Here is a 24,443-nt window from a genome sequence, read left to right as displayed (position 1 = left end):
ACTAGGGAATGAGAATCTGCCCTGCCTGAAGGCCAAGAACCAAACCTTATGTTAAGACTATTGGTCTCTTCCTGAACTAAAGAATAGAGCCAATCCTCTCCCTAAGCCTCATTCCCACAAGGAACCAAGAAACTCTCCATCCTGCTTGCCCTGAACTAGGAAATGAGAATCTGCCCTGCCTGAAGGCCAAGAACCAAACCTTATGTTAAGACTATTGGTCTCTTCCTGAACTAAAGAATAGAGCCAATCCTCTCCCTAAGCCTCATTCCCACAAGGAACCAAGAAACTCTCCATCCTGCTTCCTGAACTAGGAAATGAAAATCTGCCCTGCCTGAAGGCCAGGAACCAAACCTTATGTTAAGACTATTGGTCTCTTCCTGAACTAAAGAATAGAGCCAATCTTTCCTTAAGCCTCATTCCCACAAGGAACCAAGAAACAATCCATCCTGCTTGCCCTGAACTAGGGAATGAGAATCTGCCCTGCCTTTAGCCCAAGAACCAAACCTTATACTAAGACTATTTGTGTCTTCCTGACGTAAAGAATAGAGCCAATCCTCTCCCTAAACCTCATTCCCACGAGGAATCAAGAAACTCTCCATCCTTCTTGCCCTGAACTAGGGAATGAGAATCAGGACCGCCTGAATTCCAAGAACCAAATCTTATGTTAAGACTATTGGTCACTTCCTGAACTAAATAATAGAGCCAATCCTCTCCCTAAACCTCATTCCCATAAGGACTCAAGAAACTCTCCATCCTGCTTGCCCTGAAATAGGAAATGAGAATCTGCTGTGCCTGAAGGCCAAGAACCAAAACTTATGTTAAGACTATTGGTCTCTTCCTGAACTAAAGAATAGAGCCAATCCTCTCCCTTAGCCTCATTTCAACAAGGAACCAAGAAACTCTCCATCCTGCTTGCCCTGAACTAGGGAATGAGAATCTGCCCTGCCTGAAGGCCAAGAACCAAACCTTATGTTAAGACTATTGGTCTCTTTCTGAACTAAAGAATAGAGCCAATCCTCTCCATAAGCCTCAATCCCACAAGGAACCAAGAAACTCTCCATCCTGCTTGCCTCGAACTAGGAAATGAAAATCTACCCTGCCTGAAGGCCAAGAACCAAACCTTATGTTAAGACTATTGGTATCTTCCTGAACTAAAGAATAGAGCCAATCTTTTCCCTAAGCCTCATTCCCACAAGGAAACCAAGAAACAATCCATACTGCTAGACCTGAACTAGGGAATGAGTATCTGCCCTGCCTGAAAGCCAGGAACCAAACCTTATGCTAAGACTATTGGTATATTCCTGAAGTAAGGAATAGATCCAATCCTCTCCCTAAACCTCATTCCCACAAGGAACCAAGAAACTCTCCATCCTGCTTGCCCTGAACTTGGGAATGAGAATCTGCCCTGCCTGAATGCCATGAACCAAACTTTATGTTAAGACTATTGGTCTCTTCCTGAACTAAAGAATATAGCCAATCCTCTGCCTAAGCCTCATTCGCACAAGGAACAAAGAAACTCTCCATCCTTTTTGCCCTGAACTAGGGAATGAGAATCTGCCCTGCCTGAAGGCAAACAACCAAACCTTATGTTAAGACTATTGGTCTTTTCTTGAACTAAAGAATAGAGCCAATCCTCTTCTCAAGCCTCATTCCCACAAGCAACCAAGAAAATCTCCATCCTGCTTGCCCTGAACCACAGAATGAGAATCTGCCCTGCCTGAAAGCCGAGAACCAAACCTTATGTTAAGACTATTGGTCTCATCCTGAACTAAAGAATAGAGCCAATCATCTCCCTAAGCCTCATTCCCACAAGAAACCAAGAAACTCTCTATCCTGCTTGACCTGAACTAGGGAATGAGAATCTGCCCTGCCTGAAGGCCAAGAACCAAACCTTATGTTAAGATTTTTGGTCTCTTCCTGAACTAAAGAATAGAGCCAATCATCTCCCTAAGCCTCATTCCCACAAGGAACCAAGAAACTCTCCATCCTGCTTGCCCTGAACTAGGGAATGAGAATCTGCCCTCCTGAAGGCCAAAAACTAAACCTTATGTTAAGACTATTGGTCTCTTCCTGATCTAAGGAATACTGCCAATCCTCTCCTTTAGCCTCATTCCCATAATGAACCAAGAAACTCTCCATCCCGCTTGCCCTGAAATAATGAATGAGAATCTGCCCTGCCCTAAGGCCAAGAACCAAACCTTATGTTACAACTATTGGTCTCTTCCTGAACTAAAGAATACAGCCAATCCTTTGTTTAAGCCTCATTCCCATAAGGAACCAAGAAACTCTCCATCCTGCTTGCACTGAACTACGGAATGAGAATCTGTCCTGCCTGAAGGCCAAGAATCAAACCTTATTGTAAGACTATTGGTCTCTTCCTGAACTAAAGTATAGAGCCAGTCCTGTCCCTAATCCTCATTCCCAGAAAGAACCAAGAAACTAACCATCCTGCTTGCCGTGAACTAGGGAATGAGAATCGGCCCTACCTGAAGGCCAAGAACCAAACCTTATGTTAAGAATTTTGGTCTCTTCCTGAACTAAAAAATAGAGTCAATCATCTCCCTAAGCCTCATTCCACAAGGAACCAAGAAACTCTCCATCCTGCTTGCCCTAAACTAGGGAATGAGAATCTGCCCTGTCTGAAGAACAAGAACCATACCTTATGTTAAGACTATTGCTCTCTTCCTGAACTAAAGAATACAGCCAATCCTCTCCCTTAGCCTCATTCCCACAAGGAACCAAGAAACTCTCCATCCTGCTTGCCATGAACTAGGGAATGAGAATCTGCCCTGCCTGAAGGCCAAGAACCAAACCTTATGTTAAGACTATTGCTCTCTTCCTAAACTAAAGATTAGAGCCAATCCTCTCCCTAAGCCTCAATCCCACAAGGAACCAAGAAACTCTCCATCCTGCTTGCCCTGAACTAAGGAATGAGAATCTGCCCTGACTGAAGGCCAAGAAACAAACCTTATGTTAAGACTATTGGTCTCTTCCTGAACTAAGGAATGGAGCCAATCTTCTCCCTAAGTCTCATTCCCACAAGGAACCAAGAAACTCTCCATCCTGCATGCCCTGATCTGGGGAATGAGAATCTGCCCTGCCTGAAGGCCAAGAACCAAACCTTATGTTAAGACTATTGGTCTCTTCCTGAACTAAAGAATAGAGCCAATCCTCTCCCTAAGCCTCATTCCCACAAGGAACCAAGAAACAATCCATCCTGCTTGCCCTGAAATAGGGAATGAGAATCTGCCCTGCCTGAAGGCCAAGAACCAAACCTTATGTTAAGACTTTTTGTCTCTTCCTGAACTAAAGAATAGATCCAATCTTCTCCCTAAGTCTCATTTCCACAAAGAACCAAGAAACTCTCTCCCTGCTTGTCCTGAACTAGGAAATGAGAATCTGCCCTGCCTGAAGGCCAAGAACCGAACCTTATGTTAAGACTATTGGTCTCTACCTGAACTAAAGAAAAGAGCCAATCCTCTTTAAGCCACATTCCCACAAGGATCCAAGAAACTCTCAATCCTGCTTGCCCTGAACTAGGGAATGAGAATCTGCCCTGCCTGAAGGCCAGGAACCAAACTTTATGTTAAGACTATTGGTCTCTTCATGAACTAAAAATAGAGCCAATCCTCTCCCTAAGCCCCATTCCTTCAAGGAACCAAGAAACTCTCCATCCAGCTTGCCCTGAACTAGGGAATGAGAATCTGCCCTGCCTGAAGGCAAAGAACCAAACCTTATGTTAAGACTATTGGTCTTTTCCTGAACTAAAGAATACGGCCAATCCTCTTCTTAAGCCTCATTCCCACAAGCAACCAAGAAAATCTCCATCCTGCTTGCCCTGAACCACGGAATGAGAATCTGCCCTGCCTGAAGGCCAAAAACTAAACCTTCTGTTAAGACTATTGGTCTCTTCTTGATCTAAGGAATACTGCCAATCCTCTCCTTTTGCCTCATTCCCATAATGAACCAAGAAACTCTCCATCCTGCTTCCCCTGAAATAATGAATGAGAATCTGCCCTGCCCGAAGGCCAAGAACCAAACCTTATGTTACAACTATTGGTCTCTTCCTGAAATAAAGAATACAGCCAATGCTTTGTTTAAGCCTCATTCCCATAAGGAACCAAGAAACTCTCCATCCTGCTTGCAGTGAACTACGGAATGAGAATCTCTCCTGCCTGAAGGCCAAGAATCAAACCTTATTGTAAGACTATTGGTCTCTTCCTGAACTAAAGTATAGAGCCAGTCCTGTCCCTAATCCTCATTCCCAGAAAGAACCAAGAAACTCACCATCCTGCTTGCCATGAACTAGGGAATGAGAATCGGCCCTACCTGAAGGCCAAGAACCAAACCTTATGTTAAGAATTTTGGTCTCTTCCTGAACTAAAAAATAGAGTCAATCATCTCCCTAAGCCTCATTCCCACAAGGAACCAAGAAACTTTCCATCCTGCTTGCCCTAAACTAGGGAATGAGAATCTGCCCTGTCTGAAGAACAAGAACCAAACCTTATGTTAAGACTATTGGTCTCTTCCTAAACTAAAGAATATAGCCAATCATCTCCCTAATCCTCAAATCCTCATTCCTTCTAGGAACCAAGAAACTCTCCATTCTGCTTGCCATGAACTAGGGAATGAGGGTCTGCCCTGCCTGAAGGCCAAAAATGAAACCTTATATTAAGACTATTGGTCTCTTCCTGAATTAAAGAATGGAGCCAATCCTCTCCCTAAGCCTCATTCCCAAAAGGAACCAAGAAACTCTCCATCATGCCTGCCCTAAACTAAGGAATGAGAATCTGCCATGCTTTAAGGGCAAGAACCATACCTTATGTTAAGACTGTTGGATTCTTCCTGAACTAAAGATTACAGCCAATCCTCTCCCTAAGACTCATTCCCACAAGGAACCAAGAAACTCTCCATCCTGCTTGCCATGAACTAGGGAATGAGAATCTGCCCTGCCTGAAGGCCAAGAACCAAACCTTATGTTAAGACTATTGCTCTCTTCCTGAACTAAAGATTAGAGCCAATCCTCTCCCTAAGCCTCAATCCCACAAGGAACCAAGAAACTCTCCATCCTGCTTGCCCTGAACTAGGAAATGAGAATCTGCCCTGCCTGAAGGCCAAGAACCATACCTTATGTTAAGACTATTGTTCTCTTCCTGAACTAAAGAATAAAGCCAATCTTTACCCTAAGCCTCATTCCCACAAGGAACCAAGAAACTCTCCATCCTGCTTCCCCCGAACTAGGAAATGAAAATCTACCCTGCCTGAAGGCCAAGAACCAAACCTTATGTTAAGACTATTGGTATCTTCCTGAACTAAAGAACAGAGCCAATCTTTTCCTTAAGCCTCATTCCCACAAGGAACCAAGAAACAATCCATACTGCTATTCCTGAACTAGGGAATGAGAATCTGCCCTGCCTTTAGCCCAAGAACCAAACCTTATACTAAGACTATTTGTGTCTTCCTGACGTAAAGAATAGAGCCAATCCTCTCCCTAAACTTCATTCCCACGAGGAATCAAGAAAATCTCCATCCTTCTTGCCCTGAACTAGGGAATGAGAATCTGCCCTGCCTGAAGGCCAAAAAACAAATCTTATGTTAAGACTATTGGTCTCTTCCTGAACTAAAGAATGGAGCCAATCCTCTCCCTAAGCCTCATTCCCACAAGTAACCAAGAAACTCTCCATCCTGCCTGCGCTGAACTAGGGAATGAGAATCTGTCTTGCCTGAAGGCCAAGAACCAAACCTTCTATTAAGACTATTGGTCTCTTCCTGAACTAAAGAATAGAGCCAATCCTCTCCATAGGCCTCATTCCCACAAGTAACCAAGAAACTCTCCATCCTGCTTGCAATGAACTAGGAAATGAGAATCTGCCCTGCCTGAAGGCCAGGAACCAAACCTTATGTTAAGACTATTGGTCTCTTCCTGAACTAAAGAATAGAGCCAATCCTCTCCCTAAGGCTCATTCCCACAAGGAACCAAGAAACTCTCCCTCCTGCTTGCCCTTAACCAGGAAATGAGAATCTGCCCTACCTGAAGGCCAAGAATCAAACCTTATGTTAAGACTATTGGTCTCTTGCTGAACTAAAGAAAAGAGCCAATCCTCTCCCAAAGCCTCATTCCCACAAGGAACCAAGAAACTCTCCATCCTGCTTGTCCTGAACTAGGAAATGAGAATCTGCCCTGCCTGAAGGCCAAGAACCAAACCTTATGTTAAGACTATTGGTCTCTTCCTGAACTAAAGAATAGAGCCAATCCTCTCCCTAAGCCTCATTCCCACAAGGAACCAAGAAACTCTCCATCCTGCTTGCCCTGAACTAGGGAATGAGAATCTGCCCTGCCTGAAGGCCAAGAACCAAACCTTATGTTAAGACTATTGGTCTCTTCCTGAACTAAAGAATAGAGCCAATCCTCTCCCTAAGCCTCATTCCCACAAGGAACCAAGAAACTCTCCATCCTGCTTGCCCTGAACTAGGGAATGAGAATCTGCCCTGCCTGAAGGCCAAGAACCAAACCTTATGTTAAGACTTTTGGTCTCTTCCTGAACTAAAGAATAGAGCCAATCATCTCCCTAAGCCTCATTCCCACAAGGAACCAAGAAACTCTCCATCCTGCTTGCCCTGAACTAGGGAATGAGAATCTGCCCTGCCTGAAGGCCAAAAACTAAACCTTCTGTTAAGACTATTGGTCTTTTCCTGATCTAAGGAATACTGCCAATCCTCTCCTTTAGCCTCATTCCCATAATGAACCAAGAAACTCTCCATCCCGCTTGCCCTGAAATAATGAATGAGAATCTGCCCTGCCCTAAGGCCAAGAACCAAACCTTATGTTACAACTATTGGTCTCTTCCTGAACTAAAGAATACAGCCAATCCTTTGTTTAAGCCTCATTCCCATAAGGAACCAAGAAACTCTCCATCCTGCTTGCACTGAACTACGGAATGAGAATCTGTCCTGCCTGAAGGCCAAGAATCAAACCTTATTTTAAGACTATTGGTCTCTTCCTGAACTAAAGTATAGAGCCAATCTTCTCCCTAAGCCTCATTCCCACAAGGAACCAAGAAACTCTCCATCCTGCTTGCCCTGAACTAGGGAATGAGAATCTGCCCTGCCTGAAGGCCAAGAACCAAACCTTATGTTAAGACTATTGGTCTCTTCCTGAACTAAAGAATAGAGCCAATCCTCTCCCTAAGCCTCATTCCCACAAGGAACCAAGAAACTCTCCATCCTGCTTGCCCTGAACTAGGGAATGAGAATCTGCCCTGCCTGAAGGCCAAGAACCAAACCTTATGTTAAGACTATTGGTCTCTTCCTGAACTAAAGAATAGAGCCAATCATCTCCCTAAGCCTCATTCCCACAAGGAACCAAGAAACTCTCCATCCTGCTTGCCCTGAACTAGGGAATGAGAATCTGCCCTGCCTGAAGGCCAAGAACCAAACCTTATGTTAAGACTACTGGTCTCTTCCTGAAATAAAGAATGGAGCCAATCCTCTCCCTAAGCCTCATTCCTAAAAGGAACCAAGAAACTCTCCATCCTGCCTGCCCTAAACTAAGGAATGATAATCTGCCTTGCTTTAAGGGCAAGAACCATACCTTATGTTAAGACTATTGGATTCTTCCTGAACTAAAGAATACAGCCAATCCTCTCCCTAAGACTCATTCCCACAAGGAACCAAGAAACTCTCCATCCTGCTTGCCATGAACTAGGGAATGAGAATCTGCCCTGCCTGAAGGCCAAGAACCAACCCTTATGTTAAGACTATTGCTCTCTTCCTGAACTAAAGATTAGAGCCAATCCTCTCCCTAAGCCTCAATCCCACAAGGAACCAAGAAACTCTCCATCCTGCTTGCCCTGAACTAGGAAATGAGAATCTGCCCTGCCTGAAGGCCGAGAACCATACCTTATGTTAAGACTATTGTTCTCTTCCTGAACTAAAGAATAAAGCCAATCTTCACCCTAAGCCTCATTCCCACAAGGAACCAAGAAACTCTCCATCCTGCTTCCCCCGAACTAGGAAATGAAAATCTACCCTGCCAGAAGGCCAAGAACCAAACCTTATGTTAAGACTGTTGGTATCTTCCTGAACTAAAGAACAGAGCCAATCTTTTCCTTAAGCCTCATTCCCACAAGGAACCAAGAAACAATCCATACTGCTAGCCCTGAACTAGGGAATGGGAATCTGCCCTGCCTTTAGCCCAAGAACCAAACCTTATACTAAAACTATTTGTGTCTTCCTGAAGTAAAGAAAATAGCCAATCTTCTCCCTAAGCCTCATTTCCACAAGGAACCAAGAAACTCTCCATCCTTTTTGCCCTGAACTAGGGAATGAGAATCTGCCCTGCCTGAAGGCAAAGAACCATACCTTATGTTAAGACTAGTGATCTTTTCCTGAACTAAAGAATAGAGCCAATCCTCTCTTTAAGCCACATACCCACAAGCAACCAAGAAACTCTCCATCCTTCTTGCCCTGAACCACAGAAAGAGAATCTGCCCTGCCTGAAAGCCGAGAACCAAACTTTATGTTAAGACTATTGGTCTCATCCTGAACTAAAGAATAGAGCCAATTATCTCCCTAAGCCTCATTCCCACAAGAAACCAAGAAACTCTCTATCCTGCTTGCCCTGAACTAGGGAATGAGAATCTGCCTTGCCTGAAGGCAAAGAACCAAACCTTATGTTAAGATTTTTGGTCTCTTCCTGAACTAAAGAATACAGCCAATCCTCTCTGTAAGCCTCATTCCCATAAGGAACCAAGAAACTCTCCATCCTGCTTGCACTGAACAACGGAATGAGAATCTGTCTTGCCTGAAGGCCAAGAATGAAAACCTTATTTTAAGACTATTGGTCTCTTCCTGAACTAAAAAATAGTGCCAATCCTCTCCCTAAGCCTCAATCTCACAAGGAACCAAGAAACTCTCCATCCTGCTTGCCCTGAACTAGGAAATGAGAATCTGCCCTGCCTGAAGGCCAAGAACCATACCTTATGTTAAGACTATTGGTCTCTTCCTGAACTAAAGAATAGAGCCAATCTTCTCCCTAAGCCTCATTCCCACAAGGAACCAAGAAACTCTCCATCCTGCTTGCCCTGAACTAGGGAATGAGAATCTGCCTTGCCTGAAGGCCAGGAACCAAACCTTATGCTAAGACTATTGGTATATTCCTGAAGTAAAGAATAGAGCCAATCCTCTCCCTAAACCTCATTCCCACAAGGAATCAAAAAACTCTCCATCCTTCTTGCCCTGAACTAGGGAATGAGTATCAGCCCTGCCTGAATTCCAAGAACCAAACCTTATGTTAAGACTATTGGTCACTTCCTGAACTAAATAATAGAGCCAGTCGTCTCCCTAAGCCTCATTCCCATAAGGACCCAAGAAACTCTCCATCCTGCTTGCCCTGAACTAGGAAATGAGAATCTGCCATGCCTGAAGGCCAAGAACCAAAACTTATGTTAAGACTATTGGTCTCTTCCTGAACTAAAGAATAGAGCCAATCCTCTCCCTTAGCCTCATTTCAACAAGGAACCAATTTACTCTTCATCCTGCTTGCCCTGAACTAGGGAATGAGAATCTGCCCTGCCTGAAGGCCAAGATCCAAACCTTATGTTAAGACATTTGGTCACTTCCTGAACTGAAGAATAGAGCCAATCCTCTCTGTAAGCCTCAATCCCACAAGGAACCAAGAAACTCTCCATCCTGCTTCCCCCAAACTAGGAAATGAAAATCTACCCTGCCTGAAGGCCAAGAACCAAACCTTATGTTAAGACTATTGGTATCTTCCTGAACTAAAGAATAGAGCCAATCTTTTCCCTAAGCCTCATTCCCACAAGGAAACCAAGAAACAATCCATACTGCTAGCCCTGAACTAGGGAATGAGAATCTGCCCTGCCTTTAGCCAAAGAACCAAACCTTATGCTAAGACTATTTGTGTCTTCCTGAAGTAAAGAATAGAGCCAATCCTCTCCCAAAACATCATTCCCACAAGGATTCAAGAAACTCTTCATCCTGCTTCCCTGAACTACGGAATGAGAATCTGCCCTGCCTGAAGGCCAAGAACCAAACTTTATGTTAAGACTATTGGTCTCTTACTGAACAAAAGAAAATAGCCAATCTTCTCCCTAAGCCTCATTTCCACAAGGAACCAAGAAACTCTCCATCCTTTTTGCCCTGAACTAGGGAATGAGAATCTGCCCTGCCTGAAGGCAAAGAACCAAACCTTATGTTAAGACTATTGGTCTTTTCCTGAACTAAAGAATAGAGCCAATCCTCTCTTTAAGCCTCATACCCACAAGCAACCAAGAAACTCTCCATTCTTCTTGCCCTGAACCACGGAATGAGAATCTGCCCTGCCTGAAAGCCGAGAACCAAACCTTATGTTAAGACTATTGGTCTCATCCTGAACTAAAGAATAGAGCATATTATCTCCCTAAGCCTCATTCCCACAAGAAACCAAGAAACTCTCTATCCTGCTTGCCCTGAACTAGGGAATGAGAATCTGCCCTGCCTGAAGGCAAAGAACCAAACCTTATGTTAAGATTTTTGGTCTCTTCCTGAACTAAAGAATACAGCCAATCCTCTCCTTAAGCCTCATTCCCATAAGGAATCAAGAAACTCTCCATCCTGCTTGCACTGAACTACGGAATGAGAATCTGTCCTGCCTGAAGGCCAAGAATCAAACCTTATTTTAAGACTATTTGTCTCTTCCTGAACTAAAGTATAGAGCCAGTCCTGTCCCTAATCCTCATTCCCACAAAGAACCAAGAAACTCACCATCATGCTTGGCCTGAACTAGGGAATGAGAATCGGCCCTACCTGAAGTCCAAGAACCAAACCTTATGTTAAGATTTTTGGTCTCTTCCTGAACTAAAGAATAGAGCCAATCATCTCCCTAAGCCTCATTCCCACAAGTAACCAAGAAACTCTCCATCCTGCTTGCCTTGAACTAGGGAATGAGAATCTGCCCTGCCTGAAGGCCAAAAGCTAAACCTTCTGTTAAGACTGATGGTCTCTTCCTGATCTAAAGAATACAGCCAGTTCTCTCCCTAAGCCTCATACCCACAAGTAACCAAGAAAGTATGTGTTCAATAACTATTTTATTAAAAGATATACTCGAATAATGTATTTCCCTGTTATTCAAGTCCGTTCCCTAGTCAGGACAGCCAACATCCATACTCTAATCTTCTTTTCTCCTAATCCTTAGCGTACTACCCACTTGTATTCTCTTTTGCTAACTCCTGTTTCCCCTCCTTTACTCCTAGACCTGACAACACTCTTGTAAAGCTACGGTTGCATTTTATCCTTGTCCACTAAATGGCATCCTTCTCCTTGTATTTGCCTTCTACATCTATCCCACTGTTTTGAAATATATTTATCAGGCACCTTAATTTTCTTTTACTTGTTGTTATCCCAGTCCTGCTCACTTCTCTGTTTTTACTATAACTCATTCACCTCCACACCCATTTCCACCTCACCTTACCTCAGCAGTCAGCTCCTCACTGATTGTTCTTGGGGTCCTCTTCCTTCACTGGCTCTATCTCGCTCCGTTTGCCCCGTGTGCTCACTCTGCTACCCTAACCTGCCCCCAATTCTCACCCGCTCCAGTAGTCCTTCATTTATACACCCTAACCATGCCCCTAAACTAATTGCCAATCATAGATCCCAATCCTTAAAGTGCTAGAACCAACATTTCCAAGTCTCATCTTAGTAAACCACCTACCTTACCCTTTATCTTTATCCTTTATATAACTCTGCCACAATGTCATTCATATCAACCTCTCCACACCTGAGGATCCTACTTCTATCTTCCCTCATACCTATTCTTTCTATATCTTATCTACTTACATTTTATGAACATCTCCACTACATAAACCTTTATTACCCCAAAAAGCAAACCTCCACTCTACCATTAGCAGTCTCTCAAAGCCATTCAAACACACCCTGCACAACACCCTACCTACCGGCAAAATATCACAGACTGACTCTCATCAGATACTATAGGTCAAAAGCTAGGAAATTTCAGTTCCTAACATGTAAACCTCTAAAACGTACACTTAGAATTCAACTCCACTCCTTAATAGATGGAGATATACATCCCGGTCCTAGGCCAAATTCTATCAAGACCATAGAGACCCATAACACAACCCCCATTAGTACACAATTCCTTAACAGACCTCCCAGCTCACTATTGATAGCCCATCTTAACATCAGGAGCATAAATAATAAGGTTGCCCACCTACATGCTCTCATGGATGTGCATTAATTTGATATCCTGTGTCTCACTGAAACTTGGCTCAAGCCATCTATATAAGACAATGAAGTTATACCACCAGGGTACAGCATCTTGAGACTAGACCGAAAAGCTAAGAAGGGTGGTGGAGTAGCTATACTATAAAAATCTGGATTACAGATGACCTCTGCAGACTCTAACCCCCCTCTAACTAGTAATGCAGAAACCCAGATCTCCAAAATTCAACTCAATAATTGTAAATACATCTATATTATTGCTGTCTACCTTCCCCCAGGGAATAACTCTAACACCCTAGAATATATCCTAAATTGGCTTTCCACCAACTATCCCCAAGAAACAATAGTACTTGGTGACTTTAATATCAACTGGAAAAGCTGTACTACTGAACTGCCTTCTACTCATAATAACCTACATGGTTTCTCTCAAACCATTAGATCCCCCACAAGGACCAATACACTTAATAACAATGAAAGCACCCTAGACTGGATTCTGATAAATAGACATCACCAAACTTACAAAGTAGAGACTCTCCCTGAGGATATAAGTGACCAAGCACTCACCTTCATAATCAGATTTAAGACTGATATCCCTAGACCAATCACCTATAGAACAATAAGGAGCAACAAAAATTTTAGCCCTGACATCTTCCAAACTGAACTTAAAGCATACGATTGGTCACCCCTCAAAAACCTACCTCTAGAGGAAGCAGTAATCTACTTTAATACTAAATTCTTAGGTATTCTAGACTACCATGCACCAAAAAGGACCATTAGAAGTAGGAATAAACCTGCCCCCTGGCTGTCAAAAACAACCAAACAACAAATGCTCCTCAGAAATAAAGTCTGGGCCAAGTGGTGTACTACTAAAAGCCCATAGGATCACTTAAAATTTAGGCAGCTAAGAAATGATACAAAAAAATCCATTCAGTCAGACAAAAGAAACTATTACATTCAACTCCAACAAACCCAGCAGAACAAACCACAAAAGTTCTGGGCAGAGATTAACACACTTTTACACCCAGGTTCTGTCACACTCACCCCATTAGGTTCTGACCATGATAGTCGAAAGTAAATTGCCAATACCTTTAACACATTCTTTACTGAGACCATTCAGTCTCTTGCCAATCAACTAACTCCTGACAGCTGATCTCTGACTTCCTCTACTGCTTGCTTATCTCCCTTATTTCATCTCAAACCTGTCCCTACATCCCTTGTCTGTGCCCTTGTTCTGAAACTCAAACCTACCACCCCCGCAGCTGATCTCCTACCTGCAAAATATCTGCAAAAAGCTGCAAAAGCCATAGCCTATCCCATCTCCATCCTGATTAACAGAACTATCTCTGAGGGAACTATCCCATCTATTTGGAAGATCTCACATATTATGCCCATACATAAAGGTGGAAACTCCAAGGAATTATCCAATTATAGACTTATTGCTATACTATCTCCACTGGCAAAAATCATGGAAAAATGCATTCATAGACAATTGTTAAACCACCTAATAGATAACTTATTAGCTAACTGCCAACATGACTTTAGGCCATTTCACAGCACCACAACTTCCCTTTTAGCCTTCCCTGACTGTATTAACAAAAATCACAATAACGACACTCTGTCCTCAGCCCTCTTCATTGATCTCTCTAAAGCCTTTGATATGGTTAACCACCAACTTCTCATAAACATACTCACAAACCTATCACTAAATGCACTGGCTATACAATGGTTTCAATCCTACTTAAACAATAGGCAACAGGCTGTTCTGTGGGAGAACAGCTTATCTACCCATCTCTCCATTGCGCTCGGTGTCCTCCAAGGCTCTATATTAGAACCTCTCTTATTTTCTACTTTTATCAATGACCTACATTCTGCAATTCCTCAAGCTACCTCAATACAATATGCAGATGACTCCACATTAATATGCTCAGCCACCTCTCCATCAGACCTTCAGTCACTCACCCAAAATGTGTTTAACACAGTCAAGAAATGGTTACTACACCATTGCCTCATCTTGAACCCCAAAAAAAATAAACTCCTACTATTTACTCCCACCTGTAGGGCCTCCCCACTTAACTTTACTGTTACATCAAACAACAGTACCATCATATCTCCTGGCTCAACCACAAAACTACTAGGGGTACTAATTGATAACCTTAGCTTTGATACTCACATTAACAGTACCATAAATCAGTCAACAAAAAACTAGGTTCCCTCTATAGAATCAAATCCTTTCTCACTGCACTAGTAAGGGCTACTATTGCCAGCACCCACTTAATCTCCACCCTCCTCTACTCCTCCCCTGTATATACTAACCTCTCAAAAAACAACTTGAACAAGCTGGCTGTCTTCTACAATAATATTGCCAGATTTGCAACAGGCTCTACATTCAGAACCCATCACTGTACTAATTATGAACAACTAGGATGGCTACAGTTGCCAAATTTACTTCTATTTAACCAATTAACAGTTGCCTACAAAATCCTGTATCAGCCTACTAATACTCCAATTCATACCAACCTTATCATCCCCTACAACAACCTTAAGACCCTACGCTCATCTAATAAAATATTAGTACAAATAGGTAAAACCAACAATATGGCTGGTGACTCTTTGTTCTCTAATACCGTGGATAAAACCTGGAACTCTCTCCCCAGTGACCTGACCTCCCTTTCCTCACTAATGCAATTTAAATGCAAGCTGAAAACCTACCTTAAATCCCATTGGTTATGTCCCTGTGTGAACCCAGACTAACTACACTTTTTTCTCAAAGACACCCATCACATCAACTGTATATACTAATTGCCTATTGAAAACCATAAAGAAAATGGGCCTTATATTTTACTAAAATGTCTTCATCAATATCTCGAAATAACAAATGTTATAAGTAATATGATTCTTTAAGTAGACATGTTTTGAAGTGAAACTATTTGCTTATATAGTTAATGTACCCACATTTGTAAAATCTGTCGTATAAAATTGCTTAAATGTGTATTTTACCTGTATCTGTAGAAAACTGTGATTTTATATAAATGTTACTGTGTTTTCCAGGAGCTTTTCTCCCTGGGCCTCTGCTGAAAATGGACATATATCCAGCTGGACTAGCCTGGTCAACAAATGTAAAATAAAAAAAATAAAAAATAAAGATACTTTCTGGATTATTGTAGGAATTTCACTGCTGTTGGTGCAACTGCCCTCTTTCAACTTATTTTATAATTAGCTTCCATACTGCTCCATAATGTTCCATACATACTTTGCCCTCCAGCTCCCAGCTCTGCAGCACTTTACAAAAGGGCCCCAACAAGTTCAAGTTACAACCAGTGTCTGTACAGACTATTAAAAAATACTGCATAAACTTACACCAACCACCCTAGCTGCAGACCTTCTCAAAATTGCAGCAGATGAAATTGCATACCCAGTAGTGATACTCATAAATAGATCATTATCCAAGGGCTTAATACCCACCATCTGGAAGATCTCCCATATCATTCCTTTACACAAAGGGGGCAATTCTACAGAATTTACTACTTATTGACCAATCACCATCCTGTCACCCTTGTCCAAAATCCTTGAGAGAGTCATCCATACTCAACTCATGGACTACCTTCTCACACATAAACTTCCATCCAGCACACAACATGTTTTTTGCCCTTATCACAGCACCACCACAGCTCTAATCACCTTTACAAATATAGTTAACCACTTCAGAAACCAAGGACACTATGTATCTGCCATATTTCTTGACCTATCCAAGGCCTTTGATATGGTAAATCACAATAAATTACTCAAATTGCTCTACTCCTTCAACTTTTGTAGCTCTTCTATCACGTGATTCCAAAGCTATCTGTCAGGACGTCAGCAGGCTGTACAGTGGCAACACCACCTTTCTTCTCTTCTCCCATTGTCCGTAGGGGTCCCACAAGGCTCCATCCTTGGACCTCTAGTCTTCTTGTTATTCACTAACCATCTCCACATCACCATTCTTCATGCATCTGTTATTCAATATGCAGATGCCTCTACACTAATATGTGCAGCCCCCTCACTACAACACCTCAATGTCATTACTCAAGAATCTTTTCTCTCTGTAGAAGCATGGCTATCCAATTCCCAACTTATCCTCAACCACAATAAAACTAAGCTCTTTATCTTCCATCCTACAAGATCCCCCTTATCTGTCATATCTTTTAACATCGAATCCAAGAATAAAACTGTTATCACCCCAATAACCCATACTAAACTGCTAGGGGTCAAACTTGATAATAACCTTAGATTTGATATCCACATTGCTCAAACCATTAAAAAAGTTCATAAGAAACTAGGTCTACTGCTCAGGATTAAACAATTTCTAACTAAAACTATAAAACCCACCATCTCATCTCATTTCAGCACTCCTTTATGCCTCCCCAGTTCTGACCAACCTTTGAAAAACAGATCTAACTGAACTGGAATCCTGTTACAATAAAATTGCCAAATTTGCCACCGATGCCATACATAGGTCCTATCTCTGCACATCTCTTAAACAGCTACATTGGCTCAAACTTCCCTATCTCTTGCACTATAATCAACTTACCTTTGCCCAGAAAATTCTCCATCACCCTGATACTTTTCCCACGCTCCGGAACCTTCTACCACCATACTCTACTGCTAGGGTCCTCTGATCCAGTAGTAAATTACTCCTGGATACCACAAAAGATAACAACACTGCCAGTGAATCGCTCTTCTCAAACATCATCCCTAAAATCTGGAATAAACTACCATCCAACATTATGTCCAGCTCCTCCACAACACAATTTAAAAAGCTACTATCAACTCACTTGTACAATGCCTGGGTCTGCACCTGTAACACTCCTGGCTAATACTAACCTCTGTATAGGTAATTATATACTGCTCATTGTGTGATATCATACTTCTCTTCCTGAACTCGCTGAAACTGCAACTAGCTAAAATCTCATTTTTTGTATATTTTTTATGTTCTACATATAATGTTGGTGATTCCTCTGAAACACTGTATTTCTCCTCACTATGTAAATACTAGTGTTTGCATATGTATTGTCATTGCAAATTTGTCTGTTTCTACAACAATATTTTATATTTCTGCTTGAGCTTTTCTCCCCAGGGCTAAGCTGAAAAAGGACCTATGTCCAGTTGGACTTTCCCAGTAAACAAATGTAAAATAAATAAATAAACAATACTGGGTCTCCTTCCTACTGGTGTCCATTTACTTTTTACTGTATTGCTGTATACTAGATACACTCCTGTTTATCTCTCAGTCATAAGGAGCAGTGAGTTACTATTCAGTTTTGGCTGCTGCCTGTCCCTTGTCTGTTACATATATCTCACGTGTAACGACCTGTTTACTTTCCTCATCTGGCTGGTACTTTTCTATCTCCTTTAGCACCCTCATACTGCTATTTTATGCACTATCATTTTCTATCTCTCACTGATATGATCTTCGTCGTTTTGGTGTTAATACTTCCACCTTTTTATGTTAGTTTTTAACACTGCTACTGCTATTGCTGTGTCCTAATCTATTAAGACATTTCACTTACCTTTTCATAGTCTGACTGACTGGTAGGCCAAACTGAGTCCTGCAGGAAAACAAAGTCTAATTGCAGGACAGTAGTTCGTGATTAAAGAATTTTTTGGTTATCAGTCCCTACTGAGACGCTGTAGTTCTTATTGCCACTGAACTCATTCTTCAGCCTTCCACTTCCTGTTGGTGATAGTTGCACTGAAACACATGGCTATGCTACTATATTAGATGAAGGGAAGTTGAGGTACACAATCTTTGTTCTTATTCTTTGTACACTTAAATCTAAATGCTTGTTATATCTTGAATAGTACCATTATACCACTATATCTCTTCACTTTATGCAATTGCAACCATTATGGTTTTCCTTACTTGATGATTTCACTGTGTTATTTGACTGTATATTCTTATGTTTGCCAAAAAGCAATGCTTTTAGTGTTATTTGTGTATATATTCTTATCTTTGCTGAAATGCTATGCTGCTGATAATTGTTACAATAAATACTTTTGCTTGCCATTTATTATTGTATGTTTAAGTTCTTTTAATTACTTTATGTATTTAATTAGTAAAAGGTGTATTCAACTAATGAAATTGTAAGAATTTTTGGCTATTTACAAAGAGTAGAGGTGCAATTCTGACCCTAGTAAACATATAACCTCTGGAACCTCTCCAGACTCAGTGACTATATAACAGCTTACACTCATAGCAATACCACCCACTAACCTAACACATAACAACTTTAACTAACCTGAAACATTTCTAAATTCAATATAGACTCTTTTATCAATACAAAGTATTTAATTGGACTGTCCTAAAACTCTTCCATTCAACAATGCAGTCAGTACTTATAATACCTCATTTTTAAATAATTTAAATGGCTACGCCCCACTCCACAAAAAAGAGTGAAAATTAACCATGCAGCATGTCTCACTACCCAGACAAAAGGTACAATGTCTAACAGAGACAACACTTGGAAAGAATGGCTAAATTTAAAACTCCCCATAGCCTGCAGCTTTATAAAAAATTGCGCAACCTGAGTGAAAAACAAGTCAACCCAGAAAAAAAAAAAACAATATTAAAGCCATCTACATCTTTAGCACAAAAATGAATCCAAGAGATTCTGGACATTAGTATGCAACTTGTTGCAAGCAGGCTCATCCCTTCTCATAACAGCTGTCCACCAGAAAATGCAACCTTATTAAATACCTACTTCATAGAAAGCATTGCATTCCTAAGTAAATACTCTTCACCTCATCCAGTGTTTCTAACATCGTCACAATAACACAGTTCTGGTAATTCGGCAAACAACAGATTAGAATAAAACCAGTATTCTTCATAAATCATATAAACTACCACTTCCTTTACCCCCAAGACCGTCATCTGCACCTGAACCTAATTTACCCTCTTATACATTACTGGCAAAATCAACTTAGGACCTGTCTCCACATCAGTGGAAAAAAAAAAAAACTTCTACTCAAACTCAAACCCTGCTCCACTGCAGCTGACAACCTTGCATCTGAATACCAAAAGAGCTGCTGAGGCCATACACACCTAATCTACATGCAATACATGAATATCTTAATCCTGTGTATTCCGACTATGGAAGAAATCCTATATTATCCATCTTCATAAAGGTGGCATCTCAGCTGATATCTGTAACTTTCTGTCAACAAAACAACCAAAATCTGCATCCCCAAACCCTTAGCAAATTATATATACCAACTCTGAGATCGCACTACAATGTGGAAAAGGGTAAATTCCCCACTCCCCACTGTACCGTCATCTCCATACAAATAGTTCAAGTTTTCTGAAAATCCAACACGTGGTCTCAACCATATGAATTTTGGAATCCCTTTCATATCACCAAAACCCCACTTAACTGGCTTTCATATGATTGAGCCGAGAACACCGACAGTACAAAACACCAACTGCTTGGAACACTGATGGGTAACTAATGGTAAGTAACCCATCTGCCAACCTGACAAGCACACTAAAAATGGAGCAAAGAAAACACACCCACGTGGGGGGAGTTCACCCCCCAGCACCCCCCACATGGGAGCTGTACCCCCCACACCCCCTAAGTAAATATACCAACTCTGAGATCACACTACTGTGAAGGCAAGGGGCAAAGGTTGACATGCTGGCCAACATGTTACTTACTGTTAGTTAGCCATCAGTGTTCTGAGTGGTCAGTGTTTTGTATTGTTTGTGTTCTTGGCTTGATCATTTGAAAGTTGGTTAAGTGGAGTTTCGGTGACATGAAGGAGACTCGACTTTTGAGTTTTTGAAAACATGATAATCTGACATAAACCCCTCATGGCATAGGGCTCATTTAATTGCAAAGTAGTATTGTTCAGCAGAAAGCCCTGCTACTCTCATGCATTACTCCAGTATTGTATTAAACTCTAACTTTCCTGTATTTAGTAAAATAGCCAACTAAAGAAGGCAGAGTTTCAAAGAAGAAGTAAAATATAATTATTAATGTGTAAGATTTACATGTAAAATACAAAATGTAACTTTTGCTTAAACCACAACTAGAATGAGTCTTTTAACTTTCTTTTGTGTTTAGTTTGCACTGTGAAAAATACCCATGAGCTAAATGAACTATACCTCTCAACTGTCCAGATTTCCACAAATTGTCCAGATTTTTATCTCATATTTTTGGTCTTCTCCTCATAAGATTTGTGTTTTTCTGGCAAACTGCTGATGATTGAAGTCACTAAATAAAGACAGAAATTTGAGGTTCAGACTTTATATCCTTCAGAAAAGGTATGCTGACATAAAATCTGTTATTCTAGCAACTTTGTTAAGTTTATAAGAGCAATACTTTAATTATGTTCCTATTTTTGTGCCTTTGTACCCCATCATTATTTTGGTTTTGTCTAGATTTCTTGTGGAAAGAGGTTTAGAGGTGTTAACTGAATTTATATGGTTTGAAGCAAAGCTGCAATAATACCAACAATTCTGATAAAGGCCCTGCAGATAATGTATTACAAAGTATACAGATAAAGTTTAGTATTTATTTGCTAAAACCCTCATGCAGGATAATTTGATAGATACTTATTTCAGGAATATATTCTGAAACATTTTAGTGCTGTTGTTTACTAAAAAACAGTCCGCCAGATTCTCAAATGGCTGCACAGAGTGCAAGATGAGTGCAGTAGCTCAAGCAGGAAATATGTCTGCTGTTCAAGCCAGGAACAGCCGGCAGGGGCGTGCACGAGAGCTCCAGCACTAATGTTGCACGGACTAAGCCCTGATATGCAAATCACCTCATTTGCTGGAAAAATTCATGCAAATGAGGTGATATTGGAATCCAGGAAGCTTGCAATAGTCAGTACAAGACAAATGCAATCTTCAGAAATGTATTCTGTTACTAACGGAGTACATTTCTATAAATTCCAAAATGGAGCTATGACAGCTCCAAATAAAGGCAGCATATTATTGAGGAAACATGTCAATGGCCAAGTAGGCCATAGGCATTGCAAACTGTTTAAAAAATAAATAAAACAACTTTAATTTTTTTTTTTGCCGATCCCGGCTGTTTATGCATAGGGCAATGGCGCGCAAATGGGATCGGGGGGTAAATAATAAAATAAACTGAAAATGAGCATTCTAACAAAAATCAGTATTCTGCCATGCAAGTCAATGGCAGGCAAAAGACAACTTGTCCAGTGAGTAGTGGTTACTAAGGGGGGAGGCTTAGTATGGGACATGTAACTATGCATTAATAGGCAATCCTATGCAAATGAGGGAAAGGTTAGTAAATCCCAGATTTTCCCAGGGTACGAGGCAAGTTCCAAGAGTGCAAGAGTATAAATAGCTGGGTGCAAGACTAAGATATAGGTGACATCATGGGGGGGGGGGGTGTAAGGCATACTGTAAGCGGATTGGAGACCTGTGGCTCGAGATTGCTCCTAGGTTAGCACAGCTAAGCTAGGGGTGTGTCTAAACCTGTCTAGCACACTTTACAAAGTGTAAGCGGGTGTGTGCACCGTGCACCAGGTTTTACAGAAAGAAAAAGGAAGGTAAACCAGGAAAAAGCAGCTCTGTGCACATTTGAGAACTCTGTTTGCGCGGTGCGCACAAGGGCTTAAACAGGGAGGCAATGGGAAGGGAAAACAGCAGTAGGAAGGCAATCAAGGAGAACTAGCTTAGCTGACATGTGAAGTGTATCAGAATCAGCCAATAACACAGGCAGAAGACCAGCCCAGCTCAGCACACCACTATAAACTGCACAAACACCTTTCCCCTTGTTTTACCCAAAAGCTCTGCACTACTCTGCACCACCGGTGTATACAGATTGGGAAATTTTACAAAACGCAAGCAAGAGAAAAAATGTTAGAGGCTGCTTTTGCTATCATAAACCAGCATGTGCAAGAGATTGAGGGTGGTGAGGATGTGAATGCTGCTGAGCAACCCACAGTGAGGAGATGGAGAAGAGTGTACAGACCAGGGTAACCTACCAAGGGCTACATGAGCTGGAGATAGTGGAGAGCTATAGGGTGGACAGGGACCTCCCACAGCAAATTCTTGAGCTGTGCTGGCCATGCCACACACACAGAACTAACAGAGGGGAACCCACCCCAGTGGATACCAAGGTATGTGTAGGCCTAAGAATACTAGTTGCAGGTACCTTCCAAAGGCCAACTGGGGATATGATGGGGATTTCACAGGCATCAGCATCCAGGGTACTCCATCAGTTCCTGGATGTCATGTCAGCACATGTCGGTGAGCATGTATACTTCCCCATCACCCGTGAGGCGTTGCCCAGCAATATGCATCACTTCCACCAAATAGCAGAATACCCTGAGGTAGTGGGTGCAATAGACTGCACGCACATATGCATTAAAGCACCACCAGGTGAGCAGGGTAGGGTCTACATCAACCACAAGAGTTTTCTCTCCATCAACTGCCAGGTCATGTGCGATGCCCAGGGCATAATAATGAATGTGTGTACTGACTGCCCTGGAAGCTACCACGATTTCCACATCTGGCATCTGATGCAGCTGTACCAGACATTTGCCAGTGGGGACATCCCACATGGTCACCTAGTGGGGGATGCTGGATATGCATTGGAGCCAAGCTGATGACACCCATCAGAAATGCACAAACACCCGAACAAGAACTCCATAATGACGCACACACAAACACGAATCTTAATAGAGCATGTGTTTGAGATGCTCAAGTCACAGTTACAGTGCCTGGACACATCCAGTGGAGCCTTGCAGTACTCACCAACTAAATGTACCCAAATTGCCCTTGTATGTTTTATGCTTGACTGAAACATGGCTAAAGCCCACCATCAAAGACAATAAAATCACCCCTCCCGGGTATAACATCATTAGACTAGATCATACAACAAAAAAGGATGGAGGGGTAGCTATTCTCCATAAAACACATACGCAAATTAGTATTATAGACCAGACTTTCAGCCTCGACAACAATGCTGAAATTATCATCTCTAAACTTCAAATCAACAGTACTAAAGCTTTAAATATCATATGTATTTACCTTCCCCCAGGGAATAACATTAACGAACTTGAATGCATCCTTAGTTCACTCTCCATCTATCTCCCTCAAGAAACACTAGTCCTAGGTGACTTCAACATAGACTGGTTTTCCTGTAATAGTACAAATCCTACCTCCCACATAAACCTCTATGGCTTCACACAACTTATAAACAGTGCTACCAGAACTAATAATACCAACAATAAGGAAACTATCTTAGACTGGATTCTTACAAACACTCCTCAACAAACCTACCAGTCAGGTACTTTCCCTGATGATCTCAGTGACCACTCACTTACTTATGTCATTAGGCATAAAACCAACCAAGTTTTACCTACCACATACAGGACACTACGTTCAAAAAAGCATTTTAACCCTGAAGAATTTCTAGCTGTATTAATACAATGTAATTGGTCCCCACTAAAATATCTCCCTCTTAATGAAGCAGTAGAATATTTTAATTCCACATTCTTATCAATCCTAGATCTTCATGCCCCAAGTCGCATTATTAGAACCAAAACTAAAGCAGCACCATGGCTGACTAATAATACTAGGCAAAAATATCCCTCAGAAACAAATCTTGGGCTAAATGGCATACAACTAAGACTCTAACTGGCCACCAAAACTTCAAAGAGCTTAGAAACAGTACAAAAAAAGCCATCCTACTAGACAAAAATAACTATTATCTTCTATTACAACACACCTCCAAAAAAGTACCCAAAAAATTCTGGACCAGTATTAATAATCTCTTATCCCCAGGCCAATCTATCACACCAACCCCCAGGGCTGCGACCCAAAGAATCCCACACAAACAGCTAACGACTTTAATTCATTCTTCACTAATACTATCCAATCTCTTGCCAGTCACCTATCTCCTGACATCTCTAAGCTCCTCTTACCTACGTCCTTCCTTTCACTTACAACCTGTATCTACCTCCTATATCTTATCACTGCGCCAAAAACTCAAACCTACCACTCCTTCTGCAGACAAACTTCCTGCAGAATTCTTACAAATAGGTGCCAAAGCTATTGCCTATCCCATTTCTATTCTGATTAATAGATCCTTAAAGAAAGGTATTTTCCCCTCTATATGGAAGATATCACACATCATCCCACTTTACAAAGGAGGTAAATCAAATGACTTCTCTAACTTTCGTCCTATAGCACT

The sequence above is a fragment of the Protopterus annectens genome, chromosome 8.part0 (assembly GCF_019279795.1).
Source record: "Protopterus annectens isolate FY-2018-M chromosome 8.part0, PAN1.0, whole genome shotgun sequence".
NCBI lineage: Eukaryota > Metazoa > Chordata > Ceratodontiformes > Protopteridae > Protopterus > Protopterus annectens.
This window is presented reverse-complemented; position numbering follows the sequence as displayed.